Source organism: Fukomys damarensis, unplaced genomic scaffold (genome assembly GCF_012274545.1).
Source record: "Fukomys damarensis isolate Sample0158 unplaced genomic scaffold, DMR_v1.0_HiC HiC_scaffold_23, whole genome shotgun sequence".
In the NCBI taxonomy this organism is placed as follows: domain Eukaryota; kingdom Metazoa; phylum Chordata; class Mammalia; order Rodentia; family Bathyergidae; genus Fukomys; species Fukomys damarensis.
The window spans coordinates 3,867,281-3,888,809 of record NW_022900935.1 but is presented as its reverse complement, the minus strand read 5'-3'; the positions used below and the strand labels follow the sequence as shown (position 1 = coordinate 3,888,809).

The following is a 21,529-nucleotide window of genomic DNA, read 5'->3' as shown; positions in this document are numbered from 1 at the left end:
CAGCGCGCCCCGCCCGTCCTCCGGTGCCCTTCCAGGGGTTCGGTGCACTTCGACTGCTCTCTGCCTGCCGAGCTTTTTCCGAGACAGAGCTCTCAGGCCATGCCAGGCCTTAGGGTGACAAAGATGGAGGTGTCCGCTTTGTGGGAACTGAGCGTTGCTATCTCGCTCTGAGAGCGCAGCGCTCCAGGCCAACACGAGCTGGCGCCGGGGTCCCGTCCCCACCCCGCGGTCCTGGGCGCGCTTGCTACCCGACTCCTGCCCTGCCTGCAGGCCCAGTTTGGGCCGCTGCTGTTTGTACCTAGTGTCCCTAGACTTCTGATTGACTCCAGCCCCTAGGTTTAAGCAATCTGAGAAGGGTCTGAGAGTCCCAGAATTGCTCTGAGCTAGAACTCTAGAAAACTGACTGGTTTCTCTGGCTGCTGAGAAGAGCAAAGTGACCGGCTCAGCGTGCAGCCTATCCAGCGAGCACTTGAGTGGATTGGGGTCTGCTCTATTTTTTTTTTTCCTTTTTTAAGTGGGGTGGGACAAGGCCTCACTATGTAGTCCAGGCTGGGCTTGAACTCGCAGCAGTCCTGCCTCAGCCTCTTGAGTGCTGGAATTACAGGTGTGAACCACCACATCCAATATGGTGCTGTATTTTAAGGGAGAAGATAGATTGCTGGGTTGGAGATTTTCCTTTATCTGTGATATTTTTGCTTTGTCTTGAGTTATCTATGTCTGTGTACCCGCCCCCACCCCCACCCCGTACTGGGGATCGAACTCAGGACCTTGTACTTGTGAGGCAGGTGTGGTGCTGAGTTAAATCCCAACCCCTACGTCTGTCTAGTTAACCCAACTGGCTAGCAGTTCCCCTGGAGTAGAGGCCTAGAGTTCCCTCCGTGGTGGGCCCAGCCGATCTGCACATCAAAGCTCCCAGCTGCCCTGTGACCCCCTTTCCCAGCTCCCTTCACACCCTGGCGAAGGCATCCTTCCAGCACCACGTTGGAAAGCCTTCCCAAGACCCTCAGTACAATAACCCCTCCTCCAGGTGTTACCCTGGAGCTAAATCTCCTTTGGGAATGGTCGTGCGCACCCCTCTCTCGGTTAGACTGTGAGCTCTTGGAGGACGCGGCTCCCGTGTTTATTTCAATGTCCCAGGTTCCTACAGTGGGACCAGAAGAGATGTGCACTTCGTACACTTGGACAAAGCAATTATCGCTCCCCAGCAGTTAGTCCTTCCACCCCGGTCACTGTAATGACAGGCGCTGGACACTTTGATAAACCCAGTCCCTGTCTTTGCACTCACAATAAACCTATGAAATGAGTAATGTTGTCATTCCCGCTTAAATATGTGAACAAAGCAAGGCCTGTGGAGAGGTTAAGGAGCGCATCTAAACTCAGGAAGGAAGAGGCCACACCAGTTACCGTCTTTAGGATGACAGGGGCTCCGCCACGCACGGGAGGCACCCAGGGAACCGTCGCTTGGCCAAAGCTGGCCAGCACCGTGCTCTGCGGACCCTGGGCTGGGCAGAAGTGGATGTCTGCACATTGTAAGAGCCCACTCCCGTGAGCGTGGCACCCCACACAGAGTCACGAGAAGGGTGCCTTGATAGTGCAGCGCACTCTCAAACACAGGGAGGCTTTCTGGAGCAATCCCAACCACAAATTCAAGATTATGGAGTTTGGAGTTGAGCCACATCTGTCTGGCAAAGACTGGAGACTACTGGAGGACTCCGATGTCCCCGGAAGGGGACTCGATACTATCTCTCAACAGCTACCACCTGATGCCAGGCACTGGGCTAAACACTATGCTGCTTTATCTCATCTAATCCTTACCACAGTCCCACCACTGTTCCCATTGTCTGAGCGCGAAAGATCAAAGCCCCCAGAAATGCAGTTGCCTAACCGAGACTAGTAATTGGCGGAGGCTGGATTTGAACCCACAGTCCATGGTCCGTCCCTACCGCACCCTCTGTCTGCCTCAGCCCCTCCCACCAGGCCACAGCGGGGATGCTGCATCAGCAGGACCCAGGGTAATGGAGCCCCAGTGGGGAAGGCAGAACCCGTCAACTTAGAGTCTCCAAGCTCCAGGAGATGCACCTGGTTGGCAGTGCCGTTCCAGCTGCCCTGACAGGCCTGGCTGGCACAGGGCACGGGCCTGCAGCCAGAGCTTGCTGGCCCTTGGCCAGCCTCTTGGGGCCGAGGTAACGTGGGGCCCAGAGCTGGGTGAGGGCTGGAAGCCCCTCTCCTCTGCTCATTAGCAAACATCTGGGTTCAGGAAAATGACCTACCTGGAATGTGACTGGGGCTATGGGGAGCTGCTCCCTCCCAGAGCCCGGGAATGTGAGCTCCCTCCCGCAGGGCACTGGCTTGGGCCAGCTGTTTCCTCTAATCCTGTCAGTCTGGCCCCCGCAGGGGTCCAAACCTCTGCACTCTTGCTGGAGAAAGAGTGAAAACAAGCCAAAGGCTTCATCGCACGTCTTCCCTCTTCGAGAGGAAGGCCAGAGCGCCCCCGTGTGCAAGGGCAGAGCAGGGGAGGCTCTGGTGACTCCTTGCTGCGTTGCCCACTGACTATGGGACTCCAGGCTGTTCCATGTCTGCACTTTGGTTTCCCAAGCCGGAAAATGCAGTTCGAATGATGTTTTCTCCGGAGTTGTGGCCGTCGATGCTTTCGTTTAGCAGATGTTTATTGTCCTACTGTGTGCCTCACAGCCACAGAGGTCTTGGGGACACAACAACGGGCTAGGGCTCAGAGAGGCTCATGCGGTGCAGGATTTAAGACAGAGAGGCAGGTAGGTAGCAGGTGACTGGACAGATTATGAATAATCAAGGAGTCGCGAGAGAAATAAGCCACAGCGGGAGCTGTGAGAAGCCTAGGAAAACATCTCAAAGAGGTGACAGGTAAGGTGGGAATCTGATGGGAAAGAGTTCCCGGAAAATAGCTCATGCTTCAGAAAATAACAGCTATTTTAGGGAGGTTCGTATATACAGCACAGGAAAAGTACGGAGTCGGGCTCTATGGATGCAGTCCAGGCTCTCGCACAAAGCTGTCCCACCTCACTCAAGTAACGCACTTCCTCAGCCTCAGTTTCCTCAGCTAGAAAATAGAATTTGATATCAGGGGTTGAACCCAGGACTTTTTGTTTCTTTGGGGGTTTTTTGTGGTGGGGGGCGGGGTGAGTACCAGGGATTGAACTCAGGTCCTTGCACTTGCAAGGCAAGCAGTGGAACCACTGAGCTAAATCCCCGGCTCTAGGGCTTTTGCACTGAGCTGCATCTTTAGCCCTATTATTTCATTTCATTTTTGAGACACAGCCTTGCAAAGTTGCCCAGGTTGTCCACAAACTCGCAATCCTCCTGCTTTAGCCTCCTGGATGCTGGGATTATAGATGAGCTGGAACATAAAGTAGGAATTTTAGTGGTTCCACCCCCAGGATTACCGTCAGAATTCAATGAAGACGTGTACTTGCAGCATTGTGTAGAGGCTACTATTATTGTTGTAGTATCCTTTCCCATGGAGAAAAATGATTTGCTCGAGTTCACTCCAAGTTACTGTCGGATCCAGGCCCAGAACTGGCTATTTCTGACTTCGAGTGCACCATGCTAGGCCACAGCCTCTGGCCTCTTCTTCCTGTACTAATGGGCTCGGGGAGCCTCGGAGGAATCAGGAGGGAGCCATGCAAGTTGGGGTCTGTCCCCCCAGGGCTGCGGAGGGCGTGGTGGGAAGTGAGGCCTTGTCCTGACCCAGGCCAGAGCTCCTGGAAAAATGTGAAGTGGCCTTTGCAGGTAGGACAGGAGCCCAAGAGTCAGAGAGAGGGATCACGTGCAAAGAACGGGCGAAGTGAAGGGAGAACAGGTCAGAGATGAGGTCTGAACACCAGGAGTTCTGGAGCTGAAATGTACATCTGCATACAGATATCACAGATACGGGAACTAAATGCCCGGGATGGAGTACCAGGGGCGTTCGAAGAAATAAGTGCTGCTTAAACACTCTGGTTTTCTGTTTTTGCGGTGGTGGTGGTGGTGGTGGTACTGGGGGTTGAAGCTGGGGGTGCTGAACTACATCTCCAGCCCTTTTTTCTTGAGCTAAGTTCTCTGCAAATTTTCTAGTGAAGAAACAAATTTGACCAAGAGGTTGAGTATACATGGCCCAAATAACAGGGTTATGAAAAGCCTAACAATAGCCCAGCTAGGGGGAGTCACCAGGATGCCCAATTTTGGATCTCTGACCAGCATCCCCAAGACTCACAATTTTTTGGGGGGTGGGGTTTGAGACAGGGTTTCACTGTGTAGTGAGACTGACCAGGAACTCACTATGTAGCCCAGGCTGGTCTCGAACTCACAGCGATCCTCCTGCCTCAGCCTCCTGAGTGCTGGGATTACAGGCGTGTGCCACCACACTCGGCTAAGACTCACAATTTTTGATGGACTTTAGAAGCATGGTCAGCTAATCTTCCTGCTGCAACCCTCACTATTTTACTGGTCAGCATAAAAGCAACATTCTTCTTTTAGGAATAGACATACCCACCCCACACTTTCAATTAGCAGCCCTGAGGTCCAGTCCCCTCTGGTGTGGTAGGGTCTCTGCTGTTAATGAATCCATTCGGTTTTGAAGGGCCATTAGGCTCTGTGCCACTTGTTGTAAACCCTCAACGTGATCAAGACAGAGTGACTGAAGTAGGTGAGTGATGTCTGGAGACCTGCTAGCCCTGTATCAAGCCCTGTTTTGAACTCTAATCTTATCAAGAGGGAATAAGTTGGGCTGCCCTTTTTTGTTTTCTGGGGTCATTACCTTGACCTGAGCCGGGATGGGCCAAGAGCCACCAAGAAGGCCTACTTGGGGTAGGCAGCTTTTAGGGCGGCCACCCTGAAGTACATGCTCCTGTCCAGGTGGGGGCAGGCAGGAGTGTGCCGAGGTACCACAGAGGAAGAAGATGCCCTGAGCCGCTGCGCATGCTGCCAGAGCAGCTGAGAACGGATGTGGAAAGGGCAGTGAGGCAGACGGGTGCAACACAGCACAGCATCTTCCAGCCTCTGTGGTGGTTAGTGGGCCAAGCAGGGTCCACACTTGGGCCACTTGCTATTGGGCCCAGGCTGCCCCTGCAAGGGCCTGAAAGGGAAGGGGCTGCTTATTTGACTGTTTTCTGTTTTATTTATGGGGAGACTCAGCTTTTTTTCATCTATAAGGAGTAGTCCCTGCTCTCTTATGTGAGTTGAGTACAAGTAGTTTTTTTTTGGTGGGGGACCATTTATCCAGTGTCTGGGGTTGAAATCTGGAGATTTTTTGTGATTTTCGTAGTGGGAGCGATCTATTTGTGTGATGGAATGTTGAGCTTTTATAGCTGTCACTGTGGCTTTTTAGCCTCATCGAACCATAAGAGCTCATAAGCGAAAGCGGGAGAGGTGGCACACACCTGTGATCCTGGCGCTTGGGAGGCTGAGGCAGGAGGATCACTGCAAGTTGAAGGGCAGCCTCAACAATATAGTGAGACCTTGTCTCAAAAAAGCAAACAAAACAAAACAAAAAACCCCCCAAACAGCAACGAACCCACGCAAAAACCAAAACCGAAAAGTGACAAGCTATAGGTATAGCTGGAGACTGTCAGCAGAGGCCAGTATAGTAACTGGAGCTCTTTTTGTATATCTAATCTAAGTTATTATTAATTGTTATATATCTTGTTTTTTTGGGGGGGTGTTTAAGACCAAGTTAAAGTGAAACCTGTGTTAATCAAAATTCAGCATACATATGTCAAGGTCACTTAAGGCTCCTCAGGTATTACTTTTGGAACCATGTATACAGTCTCTTAGCTGTCGATTTTATCTGCCAGGATGGGCCACGGTCTTGTTTGACTATATACAGCTTCGCCTGGAACATGGGAGATGCTTTTTTTTGGTGACCCTCCTTTTTCACTGACTCTTGTTTTCTAGGGTCTAAAAACTCCCTGCTCAGGAGGTTGGGGGACTCAGCAGAGTTGTGGGATCTCGTAGAGAGGTCTCCTCATGTCCTGGATCCTTACTGACCTCAGAGGGCCAGGGCCAAAACAATGGCTCTTTTCATACCCCAGGTATCATTTTTTAGCTTTGGTCTCCAGCCTCAGTTGCTCAATACCCAGGAGGTTAGTTACACCTGACTGAGGTGGGAGCAGTAGGTTTAACTCTCACAATTTTATCTAGATGCCAAGCACTGTGCAAAGTAAAGTACGACCAGGGAACTACTGTTTTGTTTTGTTTTGTTTTTTAACCATGATTGTTTTAATTGATAACAGTTATAAAGTTTTACAGGGGAAATCTGAAATCAAGAGCAAACACAACATGAGCATAACAATTATGTTGACATTATTATGTTAGAACCATTGGTTTTCTAAATCTTTAAAAGTATATTTAATGTTTTTATTTTAGTATAAAACATCAAAGAGAAGAGCTGTAGACTGTTAGAGGGATATTTGTTTCTGATCGCTCCTTATTATAAAACCAAACTGAAGCCTTGCTTCTGTTTTTTAACTTATATGTGGAGAAAAATCAACCTTTTCACATCTTTTATTTTATTTTTTCATTAAGTTGTTCATTGATTTATTGAAGGTAAACAATACGGTTACATTCATCATTGGGATCTTGTACCTTTACATGGTGTATCTTGGTTCTTTTTTTCCATTCCCCTGCCCTCCCTTCACCCTTCCCTCTTTACAAAGACTTTGTTTCTATTTTTTGCCCTTTTTTCTAACATCTTTTATTTTAAATTGGCCCCAAGTTTATGAAATAAAACCTAAAGTTGACTTTTGGGGATGAATATTGAGCTCCCCATAATTATTCAAGGTGTAGCCTATGTTTATAAGCTATCTCTCTTGTGTATAAAAAAATTTTTTGAGACAATATCTGTATCCGACACTTTAATTCAGGCTGGCCTTGAACTCACTATGTAGCCCAGGCTGGACTCAAACTTGTGACCATCCTGCCTCAGCCTGCCTAGTGCTGGGATTACAGGCGTGCGCCACCAGGCCCAGCCCTCACTCGTGTGATTTTGGAAAGTGATAAAAGGGAGGAAGAGAAGAAAAAGAAAACACGGGATCCTATATAGGTGCCCTAAGGTCAGGCGGTGCGAGCTGCCCACCTTATCTTGGGGTCACACTGACGCACAGCGCACCCCAATCAAAGGACGGGCCTGAGCCTGTCTCACGTCTTATCTAGGCTCCCATCTCCGCCAGTCACACAGAGATCTGCTGCTTCTATCTGGGTCGAGCATCCTTGTTCCTGGAACATAGCTACTTTACTCTTCATTGACAGATCAGGAGGGCAGGAAAAAGGGAGTTGTACACAACAGGTAGACTTTTATTCAGAAATTTACCCTGGAGATCTTTATATCTAGGGACAAGTGACATACGTAAGGAACTCACAGAGAGTTTAAAAACTTTGGAGATGTCACTTAGCAACTATAAATCACATACTACTACAGCACAATTACACAGAAACCATAAAAAGTTTTATCACCACAAATAACTTTAGTCTGGAAGTCACCAGTATAGTAAAATTTAAAATTTTGTGTCTTTGAAAGCCTATATACTTGGGGAACACAAATATATTTAATATATTTTGAGATTGGCAATAATCGGCATCACAGCCACATAGAAATCTTTGGCTGTGCTTACTTAGTTTTTATATTTAAGAGAGAATTTTTAAAAAAATTTTTTTGTACCAGGGATCGAACTCAGGACCTTGTACTTGCAAGGCAGGCAGTAGAACCACTGAGCTAAATCCCCAACCCAGAATTTAAAATTTTTAAAAACAGGTATATAGGGTGTAATTTCACTAAAAAAAATTAAGGGACATCTTTAGAAGTCTTACGAGTTTAGGAAACAGTGTTGTTGACCATAAATAGGCTTGTTATCTAATATATGTGTGTCTCATTTATATAATAATAAAAATGTTTAATCACAAGTAGGTATAGATTAAGATCTACCCCCTCATCCCAGGGATTGAACTCAGGACCTTGCACTTACAAGGCAGGTGTGGTGCCACTGAGCCAAGTCCCCCGCCCATAGGCTAAATTTTAAATGGTAGGACCAAACAGAGAGATGTCAAATTTTGATCATTTTATATGTCTAAGGTCTAGACATATATTGTATAAAAGAGAACACCTATTATTAGTTACTTTTATGTTGTCTTAAGTTTATAAACCTGAAAGCTTAGACTCACAGCATATCTTGTTTTTAGATATATAGGTTATATCATCAACTAAGATAATAGATACTTATAAACTGATTATTGAAAACATTTTATAAGTCAATATTTAACTCTTAAAACTCAGTTTTAGTAACCAAAAACGTAACCATGGAAAACACAAAAAAGTATCTTAGTACGATATAGAGCTTTTGTTTTTTAATCTAGTTTTCTAAGTTTAACCAAGGGCATCCTGATATCTTAAGAAAACCGTAATTGTTTTAGACATAAAAAGCTTAACCTTTTAATCACAGTCAACTTAAATAGAGTAATATATTTAATAACTTCTGTGTGTCACCATAAGACTGGAAAAAAAAGAGTAATCTCATCAGTGGATAAAAACTGCACAAATTGTTTCAGACAGCTTTTTTTTTTTCTTGCCACAGAAGGGAGCTTTATCTACCAGTTCTAAGCCCAAAGAGTTTCTGTTAATCCTTACATTACTTTAGATGACTTATGAGAAACAAATCATAACAGTTAACACTTTTTAGAAGATATACGGTAGTACCTTGGCTCACGAACGCTTCTGTCTGCAAACATTTCCATTCACAAATAAAAATGCTTGGCAAAATTTTGCCTCCACTCGCAAACTCTACACCAGGTGACAAACAGGACCACAGCTGTTTTCACACAAACACAAAGCCATCATCCCCAAATCATAAAACAAATTAAGTTCGTAAACCAAGGTACTGCTGTGTATTTATATACCTTGGACGCAGGAAAATCTCTTCAATTATTGCATATACATAACAATAAAGATTACATTTATGCAATCGGTTTTTAATCGTATCTGCATCAGCTAACAACCTGGATAGAAACAGATCACCAAATTTAAAGACATTTTTACTCTTACAAACTGATTTAAATTAGTCCATTGTTAAGCTGTCGTGAGCCAAAAATAATTTGGGCTAATACCATGAGCAGTCACTTATGGTGTCTGTACAACAGTAATTGTGCTGTGACCCCACGTTGTCCCAGCAGGGTGCACTTGGGGCCTGATCCTCATGGTGGATACATGGGTTTGGGTTGAATAAAAAATTTTTTCTGGTACCGGGGATCGAACTGAGGTCCTTGTGATTGCGAGGCAGGCACCAGAACCAATGAGCTAAATCCCCAGACAGAACCAATGAGCTAAATCCTCCTAAGGATATCCCTCAGTTTGGATTGAATGTTTTGGCAGGGGAGTGGTACCAGGGATCGAACTTGGGTCCTTGTGCTTGCGAGGCAGGTGGAGGCACCACTGAGCTAAATCCCCGGCCACGTAGCTTTTGACTAGAGAAGTAGACATCTCTCTCTCCAGTCTGAAGGAAGTGGTTGAGTGAGTTCCAGTGAGCTTCTCCAGACACAGAGGGCTGAGCACTGGAGGAGGTCTGAGAGTCGGCTAGAAGGTTGGAGTGGTGAAATGGCCTGAAGGGCTTTTCCTTAACGTCAGCCTTTGTCCCAATGACCTTTCGCAGGGAACCTAGGCATTACTGGTTAGATACCGCCTCTGTGAAAGTTAAGGTGGGAGCCCAAGCACCAGGGACCCTACAGACGATGGACGAGGGAAATCCTGGAATATGGGCTAGGAGCCTAACCTGTTCCCAGGCCAGTAAATCTATTAAGGTATCTGGACAGAGAAAAGCCCAAACCTGTAGCTTGACTCGTCATGTGAGGCTTAACAGAGCGCTCTGGTAGAGGGGGAAAGAAAGAGAGCACCTCTTTCGTTTGAGCACCTCACCTCAGGGAGGTGGGCGGACGGGACACCTGGATACCCACACAGGAGTAGCCCCAGGCAGGGTCTCGCAGTTGCCATCCCACCCTTTACCACTTCCTTGCAACCAGAGATCCATCCCCAGCAAGGAGCCCACCCAGCTCCGTCTGTATCCCCTGCTTCGAAAGTGGCAGCCACTCTGAGAGCTCCTAACAGGCTGGCAGAGTAGTGCGCCGTCTCTTAGATGTGTAAAAAGCGACAGAGAAAAAGTGTGTGTGGGATCCAGCTGTTCCCCCACACTTATCCCTTCACAGGGAAGACGCTGGGCACCAAGGATGCAACCAGCGCTCCCCTGCTGGGTCCTCGTCCCACGAGTATGGAAGAATGATGCTGACAGTGTGGAATGGTACTGAGTGTGGTTTATTTGAGAAAACACTGGAATTTGGGGCGGGGGCGGGTGCCGGGGATCGAACTCGGGTCCTTGCGCTTGCAAGGCAGGCACCAGAACCACTGAGCTAAATCCCCAGCCCTTATTTGAGAAAACAAAGACAAGCGCTCAGTAGATGAAGTGGGCACGGTGGGTGAGAAAGAAGCACTTGAGTCCGCTTGAATCTGGACGTTTGCACGGGAAGGGCGAACGAAGGCACAGAGGACCTGCGCTAATGCTTTCCGTCATCAGCAGATTTTATTAGTCCTTTGTCTTTTGCACTCTGACTTCCCTGGAAGCTCATCTCACCTTGTCTTTATTTTATTTAGGCCCTTCTACTTTGTCCTTTTATCTCCTTGTCTCACACACAGGCCTTAAACTGTGATTCTCCTGCCTCGGCTTCCGAGTAGCTGGGATCGCGGCTGGGTCACTCACTGTTGCTCCAACTTGTCTGTTTCTCTCACCCCCGCCTCAGGTTCTGGCCTGAATCACGGTTCTCTTCTGAACCACGAGGGCTAGGAAATTAGGCAGATCGATTCTTTCACAACATTGCTTCCCCAGGTTTTTACCCGCTTTTTAAAAATCCACTTCTCAGCTCCCAGTGGCCTACACTTATCCACAGTGAGTGGGAGAATGTTTCTCCCTCCCAAGACTTGGTCTTTTTGTGTATACTTAGTCTCACAGAAGGGCATTTTTTTCCCTTAAGGTTTTGTGCTCCCCCTTTTTTAGGAGCATGGGAGTTGGAGAGGAAAAGATACAAGAGTACTATGTGCACCCGGGGGATCCTCGCGGCCATGTTCTCTGAACCTGACTTCCTGAACAAGGGCACTGGAGCCTGAGCCAAATTCTCTCTCTCTCTGAGGAATCTGAACTGAGAGGCAGAAGGACGCCTGTGGGGAAGTGAATCCCAGAAGTACAGAGTTCCAGAGAACTCTGGCTACTGAGAGCGAGCTGGGTGCCTATCTGGGGAAAGGGCAAGAACAGCAAGTGCAAAGGCCCTGGGAGAGAAAGGGCCAGCGCGCGCAGGAACGGTAAGGAGCTCAGGAGGAAGGGAGAGGTCCACGTGCGTCCAGCTCACACTGGAGGGCCAGGTCTTGTGCGGTCTTGCAATGTACTCTGTTGAGTTTGGTTCTTTCTTCAAATGGGAAGAAAAGCCATGGAGGGGATTTGAGTGGAGGACTGATATAATCCTTTTTGTTTTAATACTGGCTGCTGTGTAGAGAACAGGTGGGGGACAGTCACCTACCATTATTATAAGGCAGGCGATTTAAGCCACTTTCCGTGCTAATCCTGATGACCTTTTGCCAGCATTATCATCATCATCCCCTTTACAGTTAAGGAAACTGAGGCATGGACAGAGTAACTTGCAAGTTCCAATAGGTAAAAAGTGGCAGATTTGGTGTTATTTTTGGTTTTTTGAGTCAGTCTTACTGTGTGGTTCAGGCTGGCCTCAAACTCGTAGCAGTCCTCCTGCCTCAGCCTCCTGTGCGCTGGGATTATAGGCCTGAGCCACCATACCCGGTTTTTACTGTAATTTATGGTATCACTGATAACATCATAAAATACTATTATCTAGTTGGCTATTTCATTTTCCTCCTCAGAGTGCCTGGTCTCACACCCATACTGCGTAGCTGGGAGGGACACAGAAAGGGCAGGGGTCGTCTGGGACACAGTGAGCTGGGCGTGCTGGGATGGGAACAGAGGATGCTCTACAGGAAGGACTGGGAAGAGCAGAGCCGTGGAAGTGAGCACTGAGGGCCACTACCAAAAAGCAAGATATTGGGGAGGGGGTGTTAAAAACATTAGAACCAACCACCGACCTGAAAATAGCGAGGATAAAATGATTCCATAAATACAATGATGAAAATGTGCTCTGTGTTGGAATCACATCCAGAGATGCAGATACAGAAAAAGCAGAGGGCAAGATATGATAGGAATGGGAAAACACACAAAGACAGACAAAGACTAAAAGCACTGCGAGCACACACGGGTGGACAGTCTCCCAAAGAATCACAGCACATCTACACTCACTTAGACACAGGCTTAATCTACATACACGGAGATCTTAAAAGTTAATGTCTAGAGCCAGATTCCCCACGGTTAGAGAAGAAAGCCGCAAATTTGGATGGCAGGAAAACCAGACTGAACCCTACCGTGCCTTCATTATTTGAGGTACTAAGCAGGTGCTCTACCACTGAGCTATACCCCAGCTTCAAACCCCAGGCTTCAGACTTAAGACAGCAGTAGGGGGCCGGGGATTTAGCTCAGTGGTTCTGCCACCTGCCTTGCAAGTGCAAGGACCCGAGTTCAATCCCGGTACCAAAAAACAAAACAAGGCAGCAGTATGGACTCAAGATCTCGACACACACACACACACACACACACACACACACACACACACACACACACTTCCTTCACCTGCTAAGGAACTGACATTAGTGTCTAGACAATGACACATCAATACCAACAGGCACAACCAAAAATCTTGGTTCCTATTACCCTTCGCCACTAAAAGAAACTGGGCTCCCTGGAGAAATGGTTGATTCCAAGGCTGGGGTAGGGAAGACCCAAGAGGTAGGAACATCTTTATTCAAACAATGCAGTGGTTATGTCAAAAGGACGTAGGGCTGGGGATTTGGCTCAGTGGTTCCACCGCCTTCCTCACAAGTGCAAGGGCCAGAGTTCGATCCCGGTACCAAAAAACAAACACAGATGCTAGCCAAAGTGTCACAATGCTATTTATTACGTTTGCAAGGATTTAACACAACTCATGAGCGACACTGACCAGAAGCTGATAAGACAACTGATTCTGATTAATAAATAGAACTTTAATACAGCTACTTTCAAATTATCAAATTATTATTATTATTTTATTTATTTATTTATTGGTACCAGGGATCGAACTCAGGACCTTGCGCTTATAAGGCAGGCACAGCACCACTGAGCTAAATCCCCTGCCCCTGTATCAACTTATTCTTATCAATTTAAACTCAATACAGCTGGGCATAGTGGCGCACACCTGTAATCCCAGCACTCAGGAGGCTGAGGCAGGAGAATCGCTCTGAGTTTGAGACCAGCCTGGCTATAGTGAGTTCAAACCCAACTTGAACTGCATAGCAAGACCCTGTCTCAAAAAACAAAACAAAACCTTAATATAGTTAAACTTGGCAATTTCAACTACTTTATGTGTGCCAAATCAAGTTTAAAATGGATCAAAACACTTGGAAATGACCCATTGTGGTTTAAACAGCTTTTGACTGTCTTAAAAGCATAGGTAAGAGTTGGGGCTCTGGATCAGGTTGAAATTCCACCCGCATTACCTCTTTAGCCTAGCTTGTCCTTGGGTAATTTTTTTTTTCGTTTTGATTTTTATGAGACAAGAGTCTTGCTACGTGGCTCAGGCTGGTCTTGAATTCACTACATAGCCTAGGCATTATTGTAAAAATTAAACGTCATGATGTATGTAAAGCCTTAGGACAGTGACTAGCACTTGGTATATGCTCAATAAATATTAACTATTGTATATCCTCACTTAGGGTGATCAAAGTAAGTTGTGCTGGTTCAAATGAGCTAGACTAGGAATAAAGGACTTGAAGACAGTTGATTTTGAGCTTTTTTCTAGTCTCAATTGAAGACATCACCTGGCCCACCTCCACCAACAATTCTTTCCTTTTTTTAAGAATGGTGGTTGAACACCTGCTCCCGACCCAACAGCCATCGCTCAAGCGCCGGGAAGGTAGGCCGGCCAGATCCACCGCAGGAAGGAGAACCACGCCTGCTCCCGACTCAACAGCCATTGCTCAAGCGCCGGGAAGGTAGCCACGCGGGCCCCCTGAACCCCCATAATCCTCCTGCCCCCCACACACTCTCAGACCTCGACTGTGCAAGTCTTTGGACCCACTCTGCAAAGACAGAGGTGGTCATCAAGGGTATTTTTCTGAGTTCCCAACTTTGAACATCTTTAAAGAAAGGGCATGGGAAACCTGTAATAGAACGTTGCGGATTTCAACCATTCAGAAGGATGGGGAACTCAATCTGGGCCTTGCAGCCCGAGGTCAGTCAGCATCACGGGGTTCAGCCATCAGCTAACTGAGATCAGGGGTCTTGCATCCTCGCTCTGTCTGAGCCATTAAATGGTAAATACACTATATTGAAAAGTTTGTTCACTGCAGACATGTTCTGGACTGCTTCTTGATTTCAATTTAATTCAAATGATTTAAGGGTGATAGACTAGTGACTACCACAGGTGGTCAGTGTCCAAGTTGTGCTTGATCTTAATGTGTTGCTGATTGTATCAGTTGGGGTAAAGCATTGCCGTTGATTTGATGAGCTGTTTTCTCTGATGTTATGAAGATGAGAATGTCTGTGGGTCGTTAGAGACACAGAAGCTAGGGTGCAACTATATCAGGAAGATTTGGGTGATAATCCAGAGATTAAACCAAGGACAGTCTGACAACAAAAATTAAAATGAAAAAACACTTAAGCAAGACACAAGGACAGACTTCCAGTTCACCAATGGCAAACAGTAGGGCAAATGAGGATGAAAAGGCCGATAGTGAACCACCAGGACACCCTGAACTCAAAGCACAGGAAGTAACAAAACAGATCAATCAGGCTCTAGAAAAATTCAAAACAGAAATAATTTCCCAGATAACCATAGAGATAGTGAGCAAAATGGAAGTCATGATTCGAGACTCTAGAGCAGAAACTGACAAAAAAATAGATGAGCTCAGGACCATGATAGAAGCCATGAAGGCCCAGCATAAGAAAGAAATGGAAAAAATAAACGCCCAACATAGGAAAGAAATGGAATCCATAAAACAGATTCAAACAGATATCCAGGAGATTAAACACTCTATTGAAAGTGTACGCAACAGAATAAAAGAATGCGAAGATAGGCTCTCAGATATAGAAGATAAGATTGCAGTCAGTGACCATGAAAAGAGAGGTCTCTTAAAAACAGTAAGAGATCATGAGAAATCGATCCAACAACTCCTAGATGATGCAAAGAAGAATAACATAAGACTGATAGGAATACATGAAGTAGCAGGAGAAAATACAAATGACTTAAAAAAGCTGTTTGCAGAATTAATGACAGAAAACTTCCCAAACAGAGGGGAAGAATTTGACATTCAGATAACTGAGGCATATAGGACCCCAACTAGCTACAATCAAAAAAAATCTACACCTAGACATATAATAATCAAGATCCCAGAAACCCAACAGAAGAACAAAATACTACAAGCAGTAAGAGAAAAGAAACAAATCACATACAAAGGAAAGCCCATCAGAATCACAGCAGACTTTTCAACACAAACCCTTGGGGCAAGGAGAGCCTGGAATGAGATATTTCAAGTACTAAAAGAGAACAACCTCCAACCTAGACTGATGTATCCAGCAAAACTCTCTTTCAAAATGGATGGGGAAATAAGACACTTCCACGACAAAGAACACCTGAGAAACTACATGAATACCAAACCAGCACTACAAGCAATTCTAAACAAGATCCTAGAAAAAGACAATGAAGGCAACAACACCATGAGGCCCAACAGAGCAAATCAAATAGGCAAGGCAAGAAATTAAAAGGAGAAGGTGAAAAAGTAAAAAGAGTCAACAAAAGGCCAATAACATGTCAATAATAAGTCAGTACATATCAGTTATAACCAGCAATGTCAATGGCCTCAACTCACCAATCAAGAGAAATAGACTGGCAAAATGGAATAAGAAGCAAAATCCAACAATATGTTGTATACAAGAAACACACCTAGTGCAAAAAGAAGCCCATAGACTGAAAGTGAAAAGATAGAAAACAATTCTCCATGTGACAGGAGCCCAGAAAAAAACAGGGGTAGCAATCTTATTTGCAGACAAAGCAAATTTCAAATCAAAACCGAATCTAGTACTATTGATGTAGGACAGTACTGTATCATACCTCAATGAATGTAAAATATCTAGTACCTGCTTTATGATACATAGTAGGGACCGTGCTTTATCAGAGCTACATTTAATGATATTACTCTAGAATGTTCTCTTTCCAGATGATGATTAAGAGGCTAATAGAAAAAATGGTGCCAGGTACCACAACAGCAACAGAACTTTGCTGTTGTCTGGATATTATTCTTTTCTTTGTTTTTTTTTTTTTTTTTTTTTGTTTTTAATGGAATGTGCTGAATGTCTATAATTTTGTTCAGATGACTGCAGAACCTGGAAAAGCTGTTGCTGCTATCGATGCATAACATACTATTATTAGTCTTTTTATATAAATATACACACACACACACACACATATAAATTGAATTTTGGGAAACTTTAATGGTGCTGCCAACTTTGGAAAAAGTCATCCCAATTTACTGTGTTGACTTGGCATTGTACAGAAATGGACAACCATATTGGTCTAGAAATGTTAATTTATTTTTATTTTTATTTTTATTTTTTTCCATGTGTACAGGGGTAACACATCGTACTAAATATGTAAGGTCATATCTACGTGGGTTTGATTACAGAAACTAATAAAGTATTCTCTAAATAATGAAAAAAAGAATAAGATAAGACTATAAGAGCGAGAAGCAATTTAAATATGTTCAGGGACCATTTTCATCTCCAGAATTAAGGATTATTTTGATGTTACATCATTGCCTTTTCTCTTTTACTTTCCTTTTTAGTTTTATTTTAGGATTCCCTATTTTTAATGTTCATACAGAGATTTCTTTAACTGAAATACCGAATAGTTTCTTTGGTGTGGAAAAACTACAGTAGTACACAGGATCCTAATGAGATAATTAATAATGTGAAATAGAAGTAAAGGGCTAAAGGTGTAGGGAAAGTGGGAAGGGTGGGGGAAAGGTAATAAGGGAGAGGAAAAAATATGAGAAACTGAAAAAATGGAAATAAAGTGTTTGTAAATGGGGAGGGGAGGAGGGGGTGAAGGGAGGGCAGGGACAAGGGGAAAAATGAGAATCAAGACCTATTATGTAAAGGTACAGAATCCCAATGATGAATGTAATTGTATTGTATACCTAGATTGTACCAATAACCTCAATAAAAAGAAAAAGAAAAAAAAAAAAAGAATGGTGGTTGATTTTTAAATTGCTATTACTCATTTGCATTTAGTGGCTTTTGTTGGGTTTTTTTGTTGTTTTGATGTTCTGAGACAGGATCTCACTATGTAGTTCAGGCTGATTTTAAACTCACTATGTAACCTAGGCTGGCCTCGAACTCAAGGTGATCCTCCTGCCTCAGCCTCCTGCATGCTGGGTTATAGGCGTGCGCCACCATGCCTAGCTGCCCCACCAATTCTTGACATCTCATCCCCAGCTACACCTTCTGGCTCTGAGTCCATCAAGTGAGGATCAAACAACTGAGACTAATTATCCTGGTTACAAGTACTCAGTCCTGTTTCCTACTGAGACAGAAGTTCCCAAGTCCTCAAAGTCCACTCTATTTTTTCAGCATCTTTTTCCTCCTAGCTTAGCACTGAGCCCATGTGCTCAGCATATAAATTATTTTTTTTTCAAGTTAGTGTGAAGCTTCAGAAGGCAAGAAGCTACAGTGGCATCCCTGTTAACAGAGCGAAAATTAGTGAGACTAAAAGCTACCTATGAAAACGGAGGAGTGTTTTCTAATAACTCTGAAGTTTGTTCCAGAAGGGGACACAAGAAGCAAAGTCCACAGTTTCACAATCCCACAAGGGAAATGGGCCTTGGAGGACTTGAATTTCTAAAGAAACTTAAAAGAACAGAATGTGTGCCTTTGGAGACAAGCGGGAACTTTCTCAAAGCCGATGAGGTGGAAGTAGGGAGTGGGGACAAAATCACTTAAAATACATTCCCTCCCTTGGATCTTGCTGATTTTGACCCTACCGGCCATTATGCTCTTTCTGTTCTGAAACAATGCTACCTACCAACAGTATCCTGTGCTCTGTATTTTAATACCAATAACAACCACCTTTTTATTCTGCAGTGCTTGGGATCAAGCCCCAGGCTTTGTGCATGCCAGGCAAGCACTCTACCACTGACCTACATCCCCAGCCCCAGTGACCTCATTTTATACAGGTGGTAGCACATATATTTGGCCCTTGGAGCTTATAGGGTAGAAATGGTTTTCCTTTACAAACGAGGAGTCTGGTGTTTGAAGATTAAGAACGTCCCACAAGGTCCCCTGACAAGTAAGCAATGGGACAGTTGCTCGGAGCGGGGGCCTAACTTCCGGTCTACACTCCTCCCCGCTGCCCCTGCCGGGTCCTTCACCGCCGTAACGGTGATCACTGACCCACACTTGCTCCAGTCCTCCTCACTCTAACACCATCCTTCGGTGTCCAGGGTGAGTGGCGCTTGCAGCACACGGAAAGGAAAAAGTGGTGATGGCTTCCAGATGAGCTTATTATTCTAAATTTAACATTCCTTTCGGTACTTAGAATTTCCACTTTCTCCCTTCCCCTGCTTTGTATTTATGTAATTATAAAGCATGCAACAGGAAACCATTTGTGTCTCAGGACCATTCAGGATGAAAACTGTCCTAGCTCCCTGGAATACATCGCTGTGGAAACACTCTGCAGCATTCATGCGGACAGGTTCAAAAATAGTCCTTCCAACAATACCATCGGATCGAACCATGACAAGGAAAACACAATTATGGCTTGATTACATAAAAAAAAAAATTAAACAGTGAGGTTTGGGAAAAATAGCAAAACTACACAGTCATCTTCACTGCCATTCTCTCAATTTCTTACAAGCAGGATTTCAAGACTGCATTCTGGAATCTCTTGAAACTGGTGGGAGAGGATGACACTCACTAAAGGAGACAGCTCAGCAGAGTGCGTCTGAGGCCATTTCTCAGAACAAAGGGGTGCTTCTGCACGAGGCAAGTGTGCCTGATGAGGTCTCCCCAGTGGGTCCTTGGATTGCCAAAATCATTCACCTAAATGAGTTCAAAATACATATTGTTTGGGGCCAAATTATACAGTGTCAAGCTCGGACTGTATGTATTTATGGATGTTGGCAGAGGAGGCCACTTTTGGGGCGCCACAGCTTTGTCCTAGTATCTTGTGCCCAGCTGGGTTCTGAGCACTCTCTCCCCAAACCCATGAACTTTCCAGAAGGGCAGATAAGAGGCAAAGTCACAAAGTTTTACAATCCCACAAGGGAACAGGGCCCCGGAGGACTTGAATTTCTAATAAAACTTCAAGTTGCCTTTGGCAACAAGTTGGAGCTTTCTGAAGGCTGATTTGAGGAGGCAGAGTAGGGACAAGATCAAGCATTGTGCTTCCGGCCAGTCTTTGCTGAGGCCTCCAAGGCAGGCATACGAAGTACTCTGGGACTAAAACAAACAGCCAGTGCTTGCTTCCTTCTTTGGCTTTTGCCCAAAACTGTTCCTTCACGGACTCTGACCGTTCCTCAAGGCAAGTTAGTATTGCTTCAAAGGTGTGGGCAATGGGATCCATTCAAACTGGCCCCTTAAAACCTAGCAACTGACAAGATAGAGAAGTTTGAAGCCAATGTCCCTGACTACCTTATTGTTCTGATGCATTTAGAAAATTTGTGAGCACGCTCTTTTTTGGATGGGGATTTGTTACTCATCTCTACCTAAATGAAGATGGAAAAATTGGAGGTGGAGCGTGGGAAGAATACTAACTCTTAAAGCAAACATGGGAAAGACGGGTGGAAATGAAGACGGAATGAATACCAGCGTGTGTGTGTGCGCATGTGTGTGTGCGTGCGTGTGTGTGGAACCGAGGCATCAAACCCAGGGCCTGGCACATGCTAGCCAAGTGCTCCACCACTCTACCACTCTACATACCCAAATCCTGACTTTTAAAACAAATATAGAAAAAATATATATATAGAAGAGATGAACCAGGTCACGTGGTTTTCTTTTAATTATATAGGCAGCTCTGCTTATGGAAGGAAGAGGGCCACATGAAAACAGCTGAATGGCTGTGGCAGGCCATGGTCTTGACTTCACAATGCTGGGCTCAGCCCGTCTTCGGCAGGGAGCCACTACTGCCTATCCAGGCCCAGAGCCTGGCAGATGCTTCAGGAAAGGGGAGTGGGTGGAGGGAGGGAGGGGATGTGCTCGTCACAGCACAGGCTCTAATTTCTAATCGATGTACAGATGCCCCTCGGTGGATACCCTGCCCACCCCTCCACACTTCTCCCTCGCCCTGTACACTCCTGCTACATGAATTACTTCTTTCCCAGATATGACGTGTACTCCCGTGATTCTGAATCTTCACAGAGCCACTTTCCTTCTCTTCCCCGCTCCGCCCTCTGCACGGCTGTTCTATGGAAGCCTGGTTGCACCTTCTCCCTGTTTTCTCTGTACCTCCTCTCCACAGCCTGCTTCCCTATTGAAATAATTCACTTTCAGAGTCACAAGTGTCTGGATGTCTGTCTTTCTATCATTCTTAAGCAGCAGGAGCCAATGTATTCTATTCACTTGTCTCTTCTACCTATAATAGTCCCTAGCATAGAAAGTGCCCAATTAACATTTATAAGAAAAAAGGCAATGGGATCAAACTCTGCCTAATCTTACTTTTTTTGAGACAGAGTCTCTGCTATGTAGTTTAGGTTGGTCTTAAACTCACAGCAATCCTCCTGCATCAGCCTTCCAAGTCCTGGGACTTCAGACATGCAGCACCACGCCTGGCCCATCTTACTTTTATTATGAGGGGAAAAAATAAACACAAAAATCTGAACTCTGGGGTTCTACACATTATGAGAAGAAATTACTAGTATACTCTTTATGCCCCACCCACACGTCAAGTGAAAATATAAGAACAAACTCACAGAGATGTACTAGACACAGTCTCTTTGTCCTCAAACCTAGACCTGGGTGCTACATGACAATAAAGCTAACCCCAACTGTGGCCTACCAGCTGGGTGGGCAGGCCCCTACCGTGCTCTCTGCTGCCCAGGAGAAAACCCCTGGGGCTGAAGCTTGGACCACACCAAGCTCCACGAAGCTATGCAGCTTGCAATCAATGCAGGGAGCCAGCCAGTCAGGTTCGAGTCCCTGTAATACAACAGCTGCTTGACCTCAGTGTCGCAGGCACAACTGAGCCATGCCCTGCCGGGTCTGCTAGTGAGAAGCAGCAGCAGGCCTGAAGAGTTGCTCCCCATCGGCAGCCTCCATCTTCTGCAGACAAACAGTTCTGGGAACCACGCTCGGGGATGGCGAAGAGTGCGTGCCGGCTATGGCTGCGGAAGAGCTCGGCAGCC

The 21,529-nt window shown here is 45.6% G+C and overlaps 1 protein-coding gene across 1 annotated transcript in view; it reads right to left on the bottom strand.

The window, feature by feature from the left end:
- The window catches only part of Nbl1 (NBL1, DAN family BMP antagonist), a 67,748-nt gene that overhangs the window by 10,996 nt on the left and 35,223 nt on the right, over positions 1-21,529 (bottom strand). The window lies entirely within an intron of this gene.